We start from the raw sequence: 21,633 nt of genomic DNA, 5'->3' as shown, positions 1-21,633 counted from the left end.
GATCCCGAGATGAGGAACTTCAGTTACAGGAGAGACTGTTCCTGCTCATGACGGGATCAAAACGAGGAGGCACAGATTTAAAATGATTGACAAAAGAATGAATAATATGTATGAGAAAAGTTTTCTCGTGCTGGAAGTGGTTAAGGTCTGAAATGTACTGACAGAGTGTGGTGGAGGCAGATTCAATAAAAGTTCAAATTAGAATCAGACTTATCTGAAAAGGAAGAACGTGTAAGGAAGAATGCGGACGAATGTCACTAGCTGAATTGCTCATCTGGAGAGCCAATGCAGATAGAATGGATCAAGCGGCCTTCTTCTGCACTGCAATAATTCTGTGATTTTTATACATAAACTTTGAAGTTTATTCTGAAAACATTCTGCAGCTTGATATCTGCTTTTAATACGTGGCCACTTCCAAGAAATTGCATTTCTAGATTGGAATTTTATGGTTGTTCAGGCTAGTGAGATTTTCCCATCTCGCTGCAGTGAAAGGAGATTTGACAGGGCATCAAATTCTCCGGCCTCACTGCAGCAGGAATATGACGTGAATAGCCAGTAAGGTCACACCCATAGGATTTTAAACTTTAAATTTTGAGATGATGGAAAATAAAGTAAATAAACTTTCAAACTTCTAGACTGAATTTAATCGATGTTAAGATTTGATCAAGATAAACTATGAAAGTAACAGACATCAGTTTAAGGCAGTAAGCCAATGATGGAGTGTACTGGTGCATTGAAACATTGTATCAAGTAGTGATGGACAAAGGCCACACAACTCTAAAAAGCAAACACTGCGGTGAAAGTAGCGCACTCTATTCATGCATACCTCTTGGTAGCCAGGTGCAAAGCAGCACTGGCAGAAATCCAGAGATAACATGTGCCATTAGGGATCTTTTAAAAAGTCAAAAGGCGACAACACTGCTAACACAAATATATACACAGAATGGCTAAACTGGTACTTCGAAACACTCATATATAACAGTAGGTATTCACTTTCAAAAGGACAACATATTTGATTGCATTACCTGTTGAAACTGAATTTTCAAATTAAAAATTAGATACCTTCACATTAAAATGAATGTCTAATGACACCATTAAGCATACTTTCTTCTAAATACCAATAAGAATAAACCTTGTCCCCACACTGTCACTGTCTACCAAAAGATGAATCAATCCTTAATCTTTTAGGTGATGCATAACATTTTTTATGAAAGGAACAACCTAGAACCTAATAATAAATATATTCAGTGAGGTAGCCTCCTCCACTTCAACGGGCAGAGAATTCCAGAGATTCACCATCCTTTGAGTGAAGAAGTTCCTCCCCGACTCCGATCTAAACCACCCCCCCCCCAGCTTATCTTGAGGCTGTGCCCTCTAGTCCTGCTATCCTTTCTAAGCAGGAAGAATCTCTCTACCTCTACCCTATCTGTCCCCTTCATTATTTTATACATCTCTAAAAGATCCCCCTTCAGCCTTCTAAATTCTAACGAGTACAGACCCAGTCTATTCAGTCTCTCTTCATAGGCTGAATAGACTGGGTCTGTACTCGTTAGAGTTTAGAAGGCTGAGGGTTTCTGATAGACAAGGGAATTAAGGGTTATGGGGAGAAAGCGGGAAAGTAGCTCTGATCCACTTCAGATCAGCCGTGATCTTATTGAATGACGGGGCAGGCTCGAAGGGCTAGATGGCCTACTCCTGCTCCTACTTCTTATGTTCTTATACAGAACCACCATCTAAGCCAAAAGCAAATTTTGTACATTTGCAATTGCAATACAAGTGCAGGTTTCATATGATGATGATGATATATCAGGTGGTTGTTACACAAATAGAACTCCAAACTTGATTCATAATAGCTGATTATTTCCTATAGCTGGAGCAAGTTAAACTCTCCCCTTTAGCTTTAAAACACATTGTTTTATGCATATCATTGCTCCATAGCTTACTGCTTAACAGATGCTTACATCAGGGACCTGAAAGTAAATACCCCATCAATTTAGTGCAAAAATTTTTTTGCTTCAGGATTGTTAGCTGCACGATTGTAAGATTATCACTGAATACAATGAAGTACATCCTTAATTTTATTAGTCAAACAAGTGTTCTCAGGGTGAATGCACAGTTTTTTTTTTACATGATTACCAGATATAACTTGGCTCATGCAAGTTAATATTGGATGAAATGATGACTGAACTTAACTTTTGACCAGGCTAGAAGTCAACAATCTGGGTAGCCTACGAGAATAAATCAAGGCATTGCCTGATGCAATTTTTAAAGCCATCTCGGACATTTGGCTAAGACAAAGCATCAATTCAAGCCCAAGATGGGGTACAATGTCCCATCTTGTCAGCTTGGATCTTGTTTGTCCCTCTCGGGGATCCATGAATTGAATTCAATTTGAATTTGGTTTTTTTGGACAGAATAAATTCTCTTTTAGAACATCAGCAAATAGCACTACCTAAAATAACAATGGAGAATCCATAAATCAGCAAGTCTAGAGGGTGCAGAAATACACATTTTTAAAATTATTTCATTTTGTTTTATCCAACAAATTGTAACAAAACTTAATCAAGAGCTCCCATAAGTGCTGCTCAGAAATCCTGAAGTGCAGCTTCAGATATTTAATATGGGCATGTTACAGCCAGAACACAACAGTGGTGGTTCTTCTAATGCTTTAATTTACTAAAGCAATTAACTGAAATTGGCAATTGGCACAATACAGACTTTTACCTTGTTAAGCTATGAACAATATTTAGCGTTAATTTAGATGAAGCAATGAGCTATAAGAATTGACACAAGATTGGAATGGTGCACGCCTGAGTGTAAAAGGAAGAGACAGGGGACTAAATTTCATAGCTCTGAAAATGGGCACCTGTTAATAACAATGCAGGCAGTATACCTTCGGTGTTGCCTACTTTTTAACTTGACTTCAGTGTCCAGTGATATTCATTGGATAATGAAAATATTTAGTGGTAATTGTGCTGTTGATTGACTATACTCCTGAGCAAGGTGTCAAAATTATGATAAAGCTCAGTCGCTTTAAGGATGAAAGGTTAAAAGGGTGAATTGTGATTGATTGATACAGGTGCTGGAAGTCAAGTAGGAATTGAATCTGACCTGTGAGTCATTGAACAACAGCAAAACGTGAAAGACAAGCTCCAAGAGGTTTTCGATGAGGAACTGGATGCCTTGGTCGAGAAGGTGAAGATGAAGATGAGGAGGAACATTGTGTATTTGCAGGGACCCAGGAGACACATGCTCAGAGTACAGTGGAAGCAGAAAGTCGTGGAGGTTAATTTCAGAAGTCAAGTCCCAAGGACCTAGCTGCTGTGCCACATCACGTTTAATAACCAAGCATGAGCAATCAAGGTCAGTGAATGCATCTTCAAATGTCATATCCCACTACTTGCATAAGGAGCATTTGGCACTCCTCAGTTCACACTTCCAACCTGCTCTAACACCAATCTCTGTCAATTATGATTGTTTCTCACCTTTGGAGATTTTCCTCACTCTAACCTGAGCATTGTTGCAAGTCTCATGCTCACATCTCACGAAAGTCATTCTAATTTACATTTCAGATTATGTAAACTTGCACCTCTTATTTTCCCCTCTTCCTCGCACCACAATCTTACTCTTGTGCCTATCTTCGATCAGATACTTAAGAACTCCAACCTAGCGACAGTAAAGAAACAACAAGAAGATAGTGATGGTGAAAACGCAGCATCACCCAGTCTCACAATCATCAGCTGAGGCAATGAAACTGCATGTAAGTTAAAGCATAGAACAGAGGCAGGAAAACATGAAACACGAGTGACCTGCAACCATATTTCTCACTCAACTTCAGGAAGTGTAAAGGAGAACATGCCCCTGTCTACACCATGGTGACGAAGTAGATAGGGTCGAGAGCTTCAAGTCTTTGGTGTCCAGATCACCAACAACTGGTCCTAAAACCTCCATGCTGATACTACAGTTAAGAAAGCCCACAAACACCTCTACTTTCTCAGAGGACTAAGGAAATTTGGCATGTCAGCTACGACTCTCACCAACATTAACAGATGCACCATAGAAAATATTTTTTCTGGTTGTATCACAGCTTGGTACGGCTCCTGCTCTGCCCTAGACCACAAGGAATGACAAAGAGTCGTGAATGTAGCCCAATCCATCACAAACCAGCCTCCCATCCGTTGACACATCCCACTGTCTCAGCAAAACAGCCAGCATAATTAAGGACCCCGTGCACCCCAGGCATTCTCTTTTCCACCTTCTTCCGTCGGGAAAAAGATACCAAAGTCTGAGGTCACGTACCAACTGACCCAAGAACAGCTTCTTCTCTGCTGCTGTCAGACTTTTGAATGGACCTACCTTGCATTAAGTTGACCTTTCTCTACACCCTAGCTATGATTGTAACACTACATTCTGCACTGTCTCATTTCCTTCTCTATGAACGGTATGTTTTGTCTGTATAGCACACAAGAAACAATACTTTTCACTATATGTTAATACATGTGACAGTAATACATCAAATCAACTTACTCTGTCATCTCACATATATCTTGCTCAACCTTTGTCCACTTCTTCTAGTCCAGCCTCAGCCTGCTTCAGCTCTCTGTTCTCCTTCCATCTTGTATGATCTTCTCAAAAAAAAAAGCCTGCTCTTCTTTAACAAGTACTTAGTCATCCCTTTGAATCTCTCCTCTTCCTATTGTGGTATTATGGTTTCACAAAGTAAGGGAAAGAGGAAATTTTAGGGAAAAAAGCAGATCTGTATCATGTTTATCTTTACCTCATGAATACACGCATATACATATTGAACTTACAGAAGGTTGGCAATTAGGATAAAAGGTATAGTAAATGAAGATGCCAGCACAGGGAATCAACAGACAAGAGAGGTTTTACTATCACTCAGAACACAAACAAAAACATACAAATATTGTGACTACAACTGTAGCAGACACCATTCTAATGGAAAAGCTTATGTCTCAAGTTTGTTGATGAGCGTGCGTTCCAAGTGGAGTGTTAACAATCACTCAATTTTCTGCAGGAAAGTATTCAGCACATTTCTTTCTATCCACATGGATGATAATTCATTGAATAAAAATACAGCCTCTGCTTTTTAAAAAGGATACTACTATAAGAAATATGTCAGTGGGTATTTGATGAGCCCTGTATGAATAAGTCACACTCCTCTGAAGATTATGGCCACTGATTTGAAAATGCCACCAGTAATATTCAAGTTCTCATTGGAATTGCAGTTTAAAATTCAAAATTATCAATATGTGTGTCAATATGACTTTTTTTCCTAGTTTTCCTGAGGTGCTGTGCTGAATCTTTAGCCATGCTATTTCAACTCTCAATTAAAAACATAAATGATGATCAGCACCAGGATACAAACCTAACTCTATTCAGAACGGCAATACTCTGCCTACTCCAGCCCTTTTGTATGTGCTGGTTTTAAATATATATTTGTAGTCACAAATGCAGAAATTTGTACCAACACAAAGAATTATTAAAATTTGCTGTTTTCAGTGCATTAACTGAGGCATACTCGGGAATGAAGATGGACAAAATTAGTCCCAGCTTTTGCACTTGAATACACTATGCAAATGAAAGCCCACTAAATAACAAAAGGGTATTCAGTAGTCTGTATCCCCACAAGTGGTGCAAATTTTACACACACATCCCCCTCTCTTGGGATTGAAAACGTAATTTGCCAGCTAGACAACAGTTTACTGATACTATATTCATCAGTCCACACCAGCATACCGACTAACCTCAACAGTAAAAACATTTGCCCTTTTTGAAATTTGGTCCCAAGGTATTTTGCTATTTTATATTCATTGTAAAATATGCCTGAAATAAATCAGTAAGAATCACACACATCAAAAGCTAATTAAAATCACAGCTAGTTAAATTTGAAGATAACTAGAATCAAAAATTAAATAAAGTGATTACAGTTGTGCCAGCAGTGCAGTCAGGGGCTGGATGATGTAGATATATTTGTTTGCTAACAGAAGAAACATGCATGGTGGAATCTTTCTATGAAGAACTGTCATCAAAATAGCACTTTCCATGACCTCACGTATAACCAGTCTCTTTTTAAAAGTGTAGTCTCTCTTGTAATGCAGGGAAATGCAGCAAACAATTTCTGTACAGCAAGGTCAAACATCACAGAAATGTGGTAATGGCCAGATTTGTTTTAGGTGATGATGGTTGGGAATAAGTATTGGCCAGGACAATGACAAAAACTCCCCTGTATATCCGATACTTAATAAGACAGTTTTCGGCACCACAATCCACAAAATATTAGTGTAAATAACACAAAAGATTGCACATTTTGAACTACAAATTGTGTTCAATGCAACTCCATTTTCCACAATGTTATGCACTGGTTTTAAAACTTGGCACTAAAAGCAGGCCCCAATCCCATTGTGGCCACAATCTCAAATTGAATTACTCAACACTTGGGAGTTTTCATTAAATGCATTTGTTTCCAAGCCATCATATTAACAGGTTATTTAAATAAATTTAGTTTAAATTTTACTAGGCACCTGGCTGTTGTACCCCACCTAAGTGGAAAAGTTACTTTTAAGGTATGTAAAAAAAAGTTCAATCATTTGAAACAGAATTATTCAAAGGTGAGAGTTTGACATGGTGATTCCAAGTGTTTATTTTTGTGATAAACCCATATTCAGTTCTATTAATCAAAGTTCATCAAATTATCACTCAAGTACATCAAGGATTGTATTTAAAACAATGCTTATAATAAAACAAAGTCGTATTTTATAAAGCTGCCCAAAATTTGAAAGGGGACTGCTATTCTTTCTAATGTTGGGGAAATTCTCAAACAGGCATGACTGCAGATTGCAACAAATTAATGACATCACATGAAATTTAAGGTGCATCCAATTGGTTGTACTCAACTTGAGTATTGCTGAAAAAGAGAGACATGCTGACAAAGCTTTTTGTCTTGCACTCATCCGAACAGATGGGGAGGCAATGGTGTAGTTATGGGGAGGTGGTGGTATTGTCACTGGGCTGGTAATCCACAGACCCTGAGGTCTGCGGTTCATAAGAACATAAGAAATAGGAGCAGGAGTAGGCCATCTAGCCCTTCGAGCCTGCCCCGCCATTCAATAAGATCATGGCTGATCTGTTGTGGCTCAGTTCCACCTTCCCGCCCTCTCCCCATAACCCTTAATCCCCTTGCCTATCAAAAACCTATCAACCCGCGTCTTAAATATATTTAGCAAGGCAGCCTCCACCACTTCAACAGGCAGAGAATTCCAGAGATTCATCACCCTTTGAGTGAAGAAGTTCCACCTCAACTCCGTTCTAAACTGCCCCCACTTTATCTTGAGGCTGTGCCCTCTAGTCCTACTGTCCTTTCTGAGCGGGAAGAGCCTCTCCACCTCTATCCTATCCATCCCATTCATCATCTTATATGTCTCAATGAGATCTCCCCTCATTCTTCTAAACTCCAACGAGTACAAGCATAGTTTATTCAGCCTCTCCTCATAGTTCAACCCCCTCAACTCCGGTATCAGCCTAGTAAACCTCCTCTGCACTCCCTCCAAGGCCAAAATATCCTTGCGTAAGTGCGGCGACCAAAACTGCACACAGTACTCCATCTGCGACCTCACCAGTGCCCTGTACAGTTGCAGCAAGACCTCCCTACTTTTATATTCAATCCCCCTCACTATGAAGGCCAGCATCCCATTCGCCTTCCTGATCACCTGCAGGCTGGGTTTTTGCAACTCATGCATAAGGACCCCGAGGTCCCTCTGCACCGTCGCATGCTGCAGTTTTTCGCCATGTAAGTAATAGTCCTTCCTACCATTATTCCTACCAAAGTGGACAACTTCACACTTGCCAACATTAAATTCCATTCGCCAGTTCCTGGCCCATTCGCCCAGCCTATCTAGATCTTTCTGCAGACTTTCCACACCCTCCGCACAATTTGCCGTTCCACCAATCTTGGCGAATTGTGCAGAGGGTGTGGAAAGTCTGCAGAGGGATCTAGATAGGCTGGGCGAATGGGCCAGGAACTGGTTCAAATACCACCATGGCAGGGGGTGACACTTGAATTCAAGAAAAAAAAATCTGGAATTAAAAATCTAATTATGACCAAGAAACCTTTGCTGATTGTTGTAAAAATATATCTGGTTTCCTAATATCCTTTGGGGAAGGAAATCTGCAATATGTAATCCACAGCAATGTGGATCTTAAATGCTCTTTAGAATGGTGTCAATTCTCAGGCATTTACTACTATCCTCTACTATACTCCTTATACACCTACAACTGTGCAGTCCTTCTTAACTAACGTGTCGGCATAGGGGACCAGGACAGGTTGATGATGATCTGGACACCTAAAAACCTGAAGCTCTCAACCCTTTCTACTTTGCCCCTATTGATGTTATCAGGGACATGTTCTCCTTTCTGTTTCGTGAAGTCAATGACCATCTCCTTTGTTTTGTTGACATTGAGGGAGAGATTATTGTTGCTAGACCAGTTCACCAGATTCTCTATCCCATTCCTGTACACTGTCTCATCATTGTTTGAGATCCGACCCACCAGGGTGGTGTCATTAGCAAACTTGAAAATCAAATTGGAGGGGAATTTGGCCACACAATCCAAGGTGTATAAGGAGTATTGTATGGGACTGAGAACACAGCCTTGTGGGGCACCGCTGTTGAGGATGATTGTGGAGGAGATGTTGTTGCCTATCCTCACTGATTCCCAGCAGTGTACAGTGGAACCAATGGGAAATCCCAGTGATAGTGGCAGGACAAGAGATCCCACCACTGGCCAATGGCACACCACCTCCCAGCACTGAGAAAAACACTGTGGGCAGACAAGAGAATCCTGGCAAGTATTTTGAATTTTGCAAGCACAGGCTGGTTCAGTATGGTCAATGGCTATTGTGAACATGATGTGCTTCTTGATACCATTGACAAATCACTGGAACTATCAGCCTACATATCTGGCATCACACTGCCATTGCAATATGATCGGTGCAACTTGTGGGCCAAAGGGCCTGTTTGTGCTGTAGTTTTTCTATGTTCTATATACCATATGACTAATTTCTGAGTAGGCTTGATGGCAGCATCCTGCTAGCGAAAAATACCACTCATTGCTTCGGCACTGTCACAGTATGAAACAGCTAGCTTCACCTGTTGCACAAATTGAGATATCTTATGCCCCCAGGGTTATTTGAGGAAGACTGGGCACTTTGCAGGTCCAAAGGTGGCAACCATAAGCCCATTCATCAGTATGTGTGATGCACAAAAGCTTCAACAGCACTCTGTGTATTAATGGCAATTGTTGAAAATGGGTTTTTCATAACCTCTTAAGAATAATACATAAAGGTGTTTCTAAAACATACAATTATATCATGTGATAATAATAATCACATCTTCAGATGTTTCTATTTTTTTTTCTATACTTCCAGATGATTACTTCCATAATGCTTTATTTTCATTCTGTTTCCTTCTTTTGCACCATAGGCCATGTAACAGCTGAAAAAAGCATTCATTCCCTGTAAACTTTCAGCTAATTGCATACTTTAATTGCTCAGGAGTGTGACTGAATGACCTGGGACAGTTCTCTCATCACTCTTTTCTATGGAAAGCTCCACCTGGGACAATACCCCTATGGTGCAGCAGAGTTCAAGAATTCATGGGTGGAAGGCCAAAGAATATTACTGTTACAACGTCATATGTCTGTACACAAATGTAATTGGTATAGGATGCAATACTGAGTCAAATATCTGAATGGAATGGTCATGCATTCTTCAAAAAAAATTTAGATCTATTATGAAAAAAACATTCTGGTGTATGGCTGCAGTAAAGCACTGGGTTCCAGTAGTAAAGGGATAGAAAGGAAATTAAAAACACTGATGCGCCCTATGCCAAGATATGTCCCCATCCACACCCTTATGGGTCTCCAAGCCAATGTATGTCTCTCAAACCACCACTATGGCCCCTCGTGCAATTCAGTACCCATTTACCCATATTGTAGAGGACCAATGAACCCTTTAGTGACAGTAGGATATATAAAAGCTTTAAAAATCATTCACTGATAACTTTCCACTTTCTTAAAAAGAAACTCATTTCACTGCAATCCTATAAAAGTGTCAATCATCCAGCCCTTTACTATACTCTTTATATACCTATGATGTGTGGTCAGATTCTGCTCCAAGTCCATTTTCAAGTATGCTGATGACACCACCATAGTGGGTCATATCTCAAACAATGATGAGACTGTGAGAGATAGAGAGTCTGGTGAAATGGTGAGATGACAATAATCTCATCGCAACGTCAGTAAAACAAAGGAGATAGTCATTGACGTCAGGGAGCATAGTGGAGAACATGTCCCTGTCTACATCAACAAGGATGAAGTGGAAATGGTCGAAAGCTTCAGGTTCCTAGGTGCCCAGATCAGCAAAAGCCTGCACTGGTCCCACCACATCAATGCTACAGTTAAGAAAGCCTACCAATGCCTCTACTTTCTCAGAAGACTAGTAAATTTGGCATGTCTGCTACAATTCTCGCCAACTTTCACAGATGCACCAGAAAAAATGTTCTTTCTGGATGTATCACATCTTGGTATGTCTCCTGTTCTGATTATGACCGCAAAATACCACAAATGATTGCAACTGCAGCCCAGTCCATCACACAAATCAGCTTCCCATCCATTGACACCGTCTAAACTTCCTGCTGCCTTAGAAAAGCAATTAGCATATACTCTCTTCCACCTTTTTCCATCAGGAAAAAGATACAAAAGTTTGATATCACCTGTCAAAGGACTCAAGGTCAGATTCTTCTCTGCTATCAGACTTTTGAATGGACCTAACTTATATTAAGTTGATCTTTCTCTACATCCTGTAATGCTGTATTCTGCGCCCTCTCTTTCCTTCTCCCCATGTACTCTATGAACAGTATGCTTTGTCTGTATAGCATGCAAAAAACAATACTTTTCATTGTATACCAATTTATGTGACAATAATAAATCAAATCAAACCCTTTAAAGGATCAATGACAGGATTTCCAAACACTTGGAACCTCTTTATCCATGTAATTAAACATTGCAAAATTCACACTATAAATCAAAGCTGTCAATCAAGTAGTGCTTTTCTTGGGGTTCAGATGATTCAACATGCTAATGGATTTCTTGACTCATTACATAGCCTTGGCTAACAACCTGAGCAATAGGGAAACACTGCTCTTCCGACAACCCCTACATTCTTTAAATGAAAGATGATCTTGGCTCCTGACTCAGATGTTCATGAAAACCTTTGTAGTGGTTGTGCTGCGTGAGCTCAGCACATGAAGACTGAAGTGCTAGGGTACTCAAAAATCAAAACAGATTGGACAAGATGCACAATACCTTAATTTAGATAAATTCCAGTCTTTAGATGTATCTGATGTGATGTTTTTGTTGCCAATGCAATATCAGATTGGAGTGCAGAAATATCTGTTCCAAATTCTACTATCAAATAATAACAAATCTTAAACAAATATTCACAAACAGTCCAAATATGTGTGGGTTAGGTTGATTTGCCATGGTAAGTTGTTACAGGGATAGGTCTTGTGTGGGATTGTTGTCAGTGCAGACTTGATGAGCTGAATGGCCTCCTTTTGCACTGTAGCATTTCTCTTATTTCTTTCTATGATATTAGCATAAAGTGGTGGAACATATTTACATTATATACGATATGGCAGATGGAGCACTTCACGGTGGAATTGCATGCATGCTCCCTGCCGCCACATTGAAAGCTTAGTTGTCCACTTAGTGCTCAAAAAAAAAAGGTCCTGTTCTCAAAAGAAATTCTAGGTCTAAAGCAGAGTTGCAAAACTCACACCTTTAATCAGAGCATGATACAGCACAGGAGTAGGAAATTCAACATTTGTGCCTGAATAGATTCTTTGTAAAAGAGCTATCCAATTAGACCCACTCAAGGGACAATGCTGCCATATGTTTCTTCATTAAAGCCCGAGGAGTGTAGGCTATTGGTGATAAAAGCCTTCCATGCAATTTACATCCATTACGAAGTTTGTCACTCAGAGTTCCATTTCAATGCCTTTTTACAAGAAAATCTTCCTTTTCAAGAGAACTGGGTCTTGAGAGTACAAAATATTGACCGCTAAAAGTCGGTTGCAATAAATATATATACACATATATATATATATATATATATATATATATTACACACATAGATACATGCACACAATGAGCAGTATAAAATTGCTAATGAAATACATTTTCATTATTTAAAACTGACTCAGTATTCATGTCATAAAAATACTCATTGCAATGCAAAATGAATTATACTTCATGTTCTACTGCATTTTACAATACACCAAGGAAAGGGAGAATACAGAGTCATCCCATTGGGAACAAACTGTAGACTGTGCAGTATCTTCCAAAATGTTCCAGCTATTAGTGAATCTGATTTCATTACTTATTGAACTCTACCCTAATGGCAACCTTCTAGCCAAGTTGTGGCTTCTTCCTCGTGTTTGCATATTACAATAAATATTAACTTTTTTTTGTTTTCTGCCATTTGTACATCAAATTCCATTTTGTTTGCTCCAAGCTACATGCTCTTCCCTTGCCCAAAATGAAGTGCAATCTGTTTCTGGGCCTCCAACACAAAATAATCTATGTACCTTCCTCCGCCACCATGTGACGATCAATCACTGCCTTCCCTTAATAACATGGCCATAACTGTTACTTTATTGTACAGGGAATCATGGGCACAAATCTGTGTTTCATCACTTTATGGTATTATGCTGGGGTCTAAAGCACTCAAACAAATTAAACATTAATTTGCTAACATTTGGGAGTAAAAGGGGGGCAGATATTTCCATACCCCAAACTAATTTGCGTGTACACAAAACCCAAATAAATTTCCTTTGTGACAGACAGAAGAACCAGAGTCCCTTTACCTATGAACAGACACACTTATTTCACAAAGAATTCACCAGACAGGAAACACCCAAGAAAACAAAATGTTGCTGCAGCAAAGTCACATGCAAAGTAGCTTTGGTGTACTCAGTCGGATATACAATACTTAAAAATTTACTCAGATTAGATAGCAAAAAACTTCGGTGATTGCATCATGAAAGATTTAGATGTTACATCAGGGGAAGTAATTGTACTGATGAAATTAGTTGAATTCAGGGTCCAATAGGACATGAATGTCATTATGATGTTGGAATTTTCAGTTCAATTTCTGTTGCAACCTGCTCCAAATATACCAGGTCAATATTCACGAGACTAATCAATCGAAGCAATCAATGCTGCATCAGGCTGAGTGTCTGCTACTTTATGAAGCTTTGCAATGCAGATTATAGATTTTTTTAATCTTAATTAAAGTTAAAATAGTTTCATGGCACACTTAATTGCATTATCAATTTACCAACCTGGTAACATATGCTGTAAAATTAGTTGACTCTCATTTCCTAATTCAATTTTTCCTCTTTTTCAAAATGCTCACAAGCTACCATACACCTGTCCCAATACTCTAACCATGAATGACAACTCGGGCTTTGATAAATTTCAGCTGGAAGCTTAAAATGCCTCAGTGTAACGTATGGGCGTCTATGGTTAGCACTGTTGCTTCACAGTGCCAGGGACTTGTGTTCGATTCTGGGCGACTGTGCGAAGTCTGCGTGGATTTCCTCTGAGTGCTTCAGTTTCCTCCCGAGGCCCAAAGCTGTGAAGGTTAGCTGGATTGGCCATGCTAAATTGGCCCCTTAGTGTCAGGGGGATTAGCTACAGTAAATGCATGGGATTGTGCAGATGGGGCCTGGGTGGGATTGTGGGTGGCACAAACCCAATGGGCCAAATGACCTCCTTCTGCACTGTATGATTCTATGCATCTATGTAACACAAGAATGTGCTGTGAAAACTTAAGAATAAAGAGTTTCCAGTGGCAAGATCTTTTTAACCAAAGCTTTCAGGCTGGGAGCTGTCACTTGTTCCTTCATGATAATGAAAATGTTGATTCAACCACACTTTCAATATTTTATGGCAATGCCATCTTAAAAGTATACTACAACACTAACTAATATGAGTATGTTATATGATATATCTAACACATTGGATGAGAAATATATACGACAGAGTTTACCTTGGAAAACATTGGTAAATTGCCCCTGTGTGTTCCAAGATGTGTAGTTAGATGATTAGTTATGGTGAATATGTGGGATTACAGGGATAGGACAGGGGAACGGGCCTGGGTAAGTCTGTTGAAAAGTTGATGCAGACCTGATGGGCCAAATGGCTTCTTTCTGCACTGTCGGGATTCCGTAATTCTAAATTCTGAAATCTGCTTATTAGCTGAATTCTGTAGAGCATTTAGGATGGAGATGAGGAGACATTTCTTCACCCAAAGATTGGTGAGGTGATGGAATTCATTACCACAGGAAGCAGCTGATGCCAAAGCATTGAATGTGTTCAAGAGGTGGCTAGATATAGCACTTGGGGTGAATGGGATCAAAGGTTATGGGGAGAAAGTAGTATTAGTTGGACAATCAGCCATGATTGTGATGAAAGGCAGAGCAGGCTTGAAGGGCCAAATGGCCTCCTCCTCCTCTTATCTGCTATGTTTCTGTGGATTGCTACATTTCATTAATATTGTTGTGGAAATCTGTAATACACTGTTTCTATGAAACATGCTGAATGTGTGTACAGAACCTATAGAATTTTGTCAAATTTCTCACATCAATTGACATTGAGTTGTACGGAAAGGAATAAACAGTGATTGAAAAGAAGAATGCATTTGCTGGTATTGGAAGGAAAGAGAAAAGGGGGGAAAGGGACTAGAAGGAAGAGAGGGAGCAAGGACATGAGAGAGAGAGAGGTAAAGAGAGAATGATAGAAAAAATGTATTTGGGTCAGGAGCCCACTGCAAGTTTATACTGAACGTGTTAGAATCAGCACTATCATGAAACGTGCACCCAAAGTAGCTTTTATTAATTCCATTTTTCATTCTGGATTTTAATAGTGACAATTGTGGCAACAATTTAGAATGAACTCAACCCTCTATCTTCTACCATAAATAGATGTAACCATGTATTAAACCTTGTCAATGCCCACAGGAAAATTGACAGTTCCAAGATGATAGTTTGCACGGTGCAAATATTATAACCAAACAGATGCATTGCTCGTTAAATCAGTGAATTAGCACGATGTCCCTGCTTATTCTGAGTAAGCCATGTATTAACATTCTGACGATGACTACTTCCCTTCAATTCTACATTACAAAGCTCAGCGTCGCAAATCTACAGTAGCATTTTTTTCTGAGGGACAAAATTAAATAGTATTCACAAAAAAAGGTTTACAGTGGTTTAGCAATCCGCTCCTTTTGCAATAAAACAGCATTTAACTGAGCTCATACGTACTAACAAAAGGGCATGAAGTAAAATTGAATAATCGTGGGTGATTACTGGAGTTGTACGCATGATATTAACACACACTGCATTGGATGATACTATCGTTATAGCAACCAAAAATGTAATACTTTCCGGTCTAGGGAAATGTCAGACTTAGAAATCAATGACTTTTGGCCCAGGTTAGGCGCAAGGAATCAGTGAACCAACGTGCTCACCTAACCTGTTCATCTTTCCCCTCCCATATTTTCCAGGATTTCTATTTTATAATGTTCAGCAAAGTGTTATTCGCCCGTCCAACGCAACGCATACTCATGCGTGTGTATATAAGCCACCGACGTTCCTGCCTTGGTTGAAATTGGGGTGTAAAGTCTCCCCGTTTTTAAGGAGTAGTGACAAGTCTCCAAGTGCTGCAGTAAAAAAAACTTGGAAGGCGAGTAAGGCATGCAAGGGTAGACGGAATAGGAACGGATCAAAAAGGGATGCAGACCCGGTCAAAGCTCTGAATGAATTCTCAAAGTACAGACAGCCTTTATCGCGTTTCAGTGCGTAGAATCGTGCAGAATACAAAAAGTAAAAGTTCGTATTGGTGTTGCCACAATATTGGGATTACCACTAAAACAAAACCACCTGATTTGATACAAAACAACTCGCAGTCGCAAAGCATCACTCGCAACCACCCACGGCGAAGCAGTTTAAAGTAGTTGTGAACCTCATCCGGTTATTTTTCTAAGGTGTGTTGGTCGCAACATTGAAATATTTAAATCCGAGCGCCGGTAGGGACAGGTCCCAGCAAACATCCACCGCGCACTGCACGATATCCACCAACATCTCCTACAACTATAGCGAACCTCACAAGGAACACATCAAGCAGGCACACGCAAACATACAGTAAGAGGATGAAATGTGTAGAAATCGATACCCATTTATATATTAGGTTTGAGAAAACAACTTTTATATTTGCATATTCACTCAAATAAAATCTTTTTTGCTAGACCCAAACAGCAGTGTAGATTGTGAGAAAGCTCAGACTGAGAAATAGAAGCAGAGTGGAGAGGAGGAGCATTCAAGAGAGAAAGCGAGAGGAGAGAAATAAACAGCGGAGAAACAAGACAGTAGCAAATTGGGGAAGGAGTCAGAATAGTTACGAGGATTATGGCTTATTTGTCTACATGCAAATATTTCCGGCAGCTTTTCGCCTCTCTTTTTTCCAGATACAGACCCTGTGCAAAAGATACGGTGATCTCGGCAATTTTGTCACCTACCTAGAACTTGCCGGTGATGTGCAACAAGGTTTTTCTAATCACTGATGTCACATACCTTTAACTCTTTGGAATCCAGGATTGGTGTCTCAAATTGCAGGAGAGCGGCAGGATGAAGAAGCGGAAAGTTGGAAAATCTAGACTTGCAATTCCCAGCTCAAACTCAGCATCGTCCGCCGCCGAGCTCGGCTTCCGCTCAGTCTTATTCCCATAGATCACGCCTCCAGTGTGGGCTTTCTTTTAAAAAAAACACTTTTCCTCCCCGGGATTTCTTCTGCGAAAGCAGATAATGTTCCCGGCCAGCAGATCACGTCTTGTGTAATCAAAAGGAGAATTCCTCTTTCGGGAAGAGAAGAAATTCCCTTCAGTGAAAAACTAAATGCCAGAAAATCGTTGCATCATTAACAAGCATCTCCCTTGTATGGCATCATGCGGCAATTTACAGGAACACAAATACTTAAACTGGCGAGTACAGTAGATGGTGAGAGCCTTTCTCCATTATGCTGATGTAGTATCTAATTTCATATCTGATCAGCTGTAAGCCATTAGCATGATCAATTTTGCCGGCCTCGGTTAGAAACAATACCCAGAGCTGACTTCAGACTGAAACTGCTGACAGCTGATAATATTCACAAGATAATACCAGGGATCCAGAGGAAATGCTCTCATTTTAACATTCTCAGCAAAGCGAGAGAGCAGGAAGCGGAGGCAGAAAGGAGCATCTGTAGCAAACAAGGGCTGATTCACTTGTGTTTTACTGCCCTTGACCACCAGGTGACTACACTCCTGTCTTTTTAAGACACTGAGGGGTTTCTTGTAAGTCGGCAGCGCTGATATTCTTCAGCAGCAGTGCTCCTACTGGTCTTAATGCCCGTCTACTTCAGTTGCTGTATTAGGAATTCACCGCTAAAGCAGCATTTGGCCTTAATGAGGAGTTCGCACCATTTACTGACGCTTCATTGTATGATGCACAACAAATTTAATCGGGTATTTATTGAAAGGCTGACATGCTGCCAAATAAACTTTTTTTAAAAACAAAAGCAACGTTTTTTTTCAATTAATTGTTTCCCCTTCTAATAGGAGAATCAACCTAAATCACAGCAATGGTTACAGCCTGGACATGCAGTTTATTTAACTGGTATATAAATGATACACATGAACCCATCTGTAAGAGGCTGCCAAACTTGCTGGTGGCTAAAGATAAGTTTCAATGCGACTTCTTTTTCTCGGAACACATTAACTTTGGTCCAAAAGATTTTAAAAGTGGAGACCAATTTTCAATATGATCTTAATACGTTTTCAATGTGCCAACTTTGTCATGTATGTAATACTTAAACAAAACAAAAAAAAGTTTTGTTCATCACATCTCAAGTGACACATTTACAAATTACCATTACCTGATTTGAAATATTTTTTGGCCACTCAGCATCAAATCATATCTGAAAGGAGAATGTGATTTAGCAAACAGGAATAGCGCCTTTCACTTCGAGTCAGAGGTTTCCAGCATGGAAACAGGCTCTTCGGCCCAACTTGTCCATGCTGCCCATCTTGGGCTTGATCTTAGTCAAAACGCTGAGAAGCAAAGAGGTCTAGGAGAACAGGTTCTATCTCCTTGAAAATGGAGTCACAGGTGGACAGAGTGGTGAAGAAGATATTCAGCATGATTGGGTTCATTAGTCAAAATATTGTATACAGGAGTTGGGATGAGTTGTTGAAGTTGTACAAGACATCGGTAAGGCCACATTTGAAATACTGTGTACAGTTCTGGTCACCCTATTATAGAAGAGGTATCATTAAACTAGAAAGAGTGCAGAAAAGATTTACTAGGATGCCAACAGGACTTGGTGGTTTGAGTTATAAGGAGAGGCTGTATAGACTGGGACTTTTTTCTCTGGAGTGTCGAAGGCTGAGGGGTGATCTTGCAGAGGTCTATAAAATAACGAGGGGCACAGATCAGTTAGATAGTCAACATCTTTTCCCAAAGGCAGGGGAGTATAAAATTAGAGGGCATAGACTTAAAGTGAGATGGGAGAGATACAAAAGGGTCCAGAGGGGCAATTTTTTCACAGATGGTCGTGAGTGTCTGGAATAAGGTGCCAGAGGTGGTAGTAGAGGCAGATACAATTTTGTATTTTTAAAAAAACATTTAGACCGTTACATGGGTAAGATGGGTATAGAGGGATATGGGCCAAATATTCTAACAATCTTCTGCAAGAAGTACCCAAAGGATTTTTTTTGTTGTCATCCTGAGAGCCCATCATCATAAATGTCAGTCTTCAGATAATTTGATTCACTCCACATGATATCAAAAACAGGCTAAGTGCATTTGTCACAGAGAAGACTGCTAGCCACGAAAGAAGTCTGACATCTCTGTACTGTAGAATTGTGCTTCAGAGTTCACTGATGTTTAGTTTTGAGTTCTATTCAGTTTCAGATCTTATTGTACCCTACATCAACATAAGGCCTAAATCCAGAGATGAAGATAAAAAAACTACTGCCATCGACTTCAAAACGATGTGGTACCTAGGACTCCTAATTAAATGCTAGGAATCAGATCAGTCAGGATTTTATTAAATGGCAGCATAAGATCGAGGGGTCAAATGGCCGATTCCCATGCCTAATTCTTATTTCCTTATGTTCTGAAACAGCTGGAATAATCTCTGGAACAGTGATGGTTGTGTTTGTTATTGGATAATCATTAAAACAGGGGCACCACTGATCTCGCTGCCACAAGGGCAGCAGTGGGGATATTTTCACAATGTTCAGCTCCATTCACAATTCATCAGGTAATGAAACAGTCCATTTCCACATGTGGCAAGTTCTGAACAGCATCCAGGATTGTTGTGATGTGTAAATTATATTTGTCCCACACAAAGGGCAGACAATGATGATCTCCAATTAAAGAGGGTTCCTTTGACATTCATTGGCATGATCATCACCAAATCACCCAACAACATGCAGGATGTTACCACTGACCAGAAACTGAACTGGGCCAGCTACAGAATTGCTGTGGTTAAGAGGTCAGAGACTGGGTGCCCTGCTGCAAGTGATTCACATTCTGGCTCATCAAATTCTCTCCACAACCTACGGCCCCAAGTCGGGGGAGTGATTCTGCGGTGATATTCAGGAAGTTTTACCCCCATCCAAGACAAAGTAGTTTGCTCGATCAACATTTCATTTACTAACCTGCAGTCACCTCTTCCCCTATTGGTTATATCTTGACTGTAATATGCACCATGTACAGGATGCACAACAGCAAGTTGCCAAGAATACTTCAACCTACCTTACAAACCCAGTGACCTGTTAAGAATAAGGGCACCATGTGCACAGGAACACAATGATTTCCAAGTTCCTTTCCAACTTACACAGCATTCTGATTGAACATCCTCCCTCATCATTGCTAAAACATGGCCCTGAAAGCTTCTCAACCCAACAGCACAGTGGGAAAACTTCTACTATATAGAGTTCAGTGATTATGAGGAACATACACTATTTGCTCAAGGGTGTCCAGCAATAGGGAGTAAATAAAAACAGAACATGCTGGAAGATCTCAGCAGGTCTGACAGCATCTGTGGGGAAAGAATTGAGCCAATGTTGAGATTCTCAATAACCTTTGATCAGAGCTAAGAGCAAAGAGAATCAGCGGAGATCTATACTATGAGAGTTGGGTGGTGGGGTGGGGGGGGGGAAGAGTATGGAATGAGACAAAGGGAATGTAAGTAAGGAGACAGAAGGCTGAGGAGGTGCTAAAAGTATCCATTAAGTGTTCAGAATGCACAAATGGAGAATAGAGGTACAGATGGGTAAGGGACTGCCTGGGGATTATGATAGTTGCCCTGAAGAGGGGGAAGGTGGGGCAAGAAGGAGAGCTGGAATGGAGAAGTGGAAAAATGGATGTGTGAAAGTCAGGTTATAACATGGGTGGATGAGATGAAACAAAATGAAATGAAACAAAATAAATGGAAATGAGTTGAAGGTGGAGGAGAGAGTTTGTGCTCTGAAGTTATTGAACTCAGTGTTTAGTCCAGAAGGCTGTAAAGTGTCCAATCATAAGATGAAATGCTGTTCCTCCCGTTTGTGTTGGGGTTCGCTGGAACTGCAAAAGACCAGGGACAGACATGTGGACAGGAGAGCAAGGTGGTGTGTTGAAGTGACAGGCGATAGGAAGGTCTGTATCCTGCTTGTGAACAAATGAAAAGGTGTTCAGCAAAGCGGTCATCCAGTCTGCGTTTTGTCTCTCTGATGTAGAGTGCGTTGGGAGCAGTGAATGCAATAGACCAGCTTGAAGGAGAAGCATGTGAAGTGCTGCCTCACTTGAAAGGGATGTTTAGGACCTGGGATGGTGACCAGCAAGGAGGTAAAAGGGGTAGGTGTTGCACCTCCTACAATTGCGTGGGAAGATGCTGTGGGTAGGGAGTGAGGTGTTGGGTGTGTTGGAGGAGTGGACCAGGGTGTCCCGGAGAGTGCCTTAACCATCTGTGCCTCTGTTCTGCCATTCAAGCATTCTGATCATTTAATGGAAACTTTGAACACCTTCTCAGTCTTCTGTATCCTCATTTACATTATCTTTGGCTCATTCCACTCCGCCCCCGTTAATAGAACTTGAAATGTTGCCTTTATTCTCGCCGCATAGATGCTGTCAGACCTGCTAAAATTTTCCAGCATTTTCTCTTTCTGTTTCAGATTCCAGCATTCACACTATTTTGCTTTTATTATAGATGGGGAATAAATGCTAGTTTGACGAAAAACACATGAATTTTCCTCATGCCTTGAAAATATCCCTCTTCCATTGAGTCATCTTGTGGTACCCCTCCAGCTGAGGCCTCATACATTCTCCTTTACCCTTCTGCCTCTCCACTTACCTCATTTGCATAAAGACCTTACTTGAAAAAGTCACTTCTGACCAAATTGTCATCTCTTCAGACACCTGTGAATCAAAATTTCAAAATTAAAAAGTACATCTTTAACATGATTGTTAATGC

The 21,633-nt window shown here is 40.2% G+C and overlaps 1 protein-coding gene across 1 annotated transcript in view; it reads right to left on the bottom strand.

The window, feature by feature from the left end:
* sgcz (sarcoglycan zeta) overlaps positions 1-16,791 on the bottom strand; it is an 864,473-nt gene extending 847,682 nt beyond the window's left edge. Inside the window, exon 1 of the mRNA XM_080198167.1 lies at positions 16,710-16,791. The gene's annotated coding sequence lies outside the window, so the exon portion shown is untranslated. The remainder of the gene's footprint in view (positions 1-16,709) is intronic.
* Between the last annotated feature and the right edge of the window lie 4,842 nt (positions 16,792-21,633).

This window comes from Carcharhinus amblyrhynchos, chromosome 1 (assembly GCF_965287045.1).
Source record: "Carcharhinus amblyrhynchos chromosome 1, sCarAmb.v2.hapA, whole genome shotgun sequence".
Taxonomy (NCBI): Eukaryota; Metazoa; Chordata; class Chondrichthyes; order Carcharhiniformes; family Carcharhinidae; genus Carcharhinus; species Carcharhinus amblyrhynchos.
The sequence above is the reverse complement of the archived record's forward strand: the minus strand, read 5'-3'. Positions and strand labels throughout refer to the sequence as shown.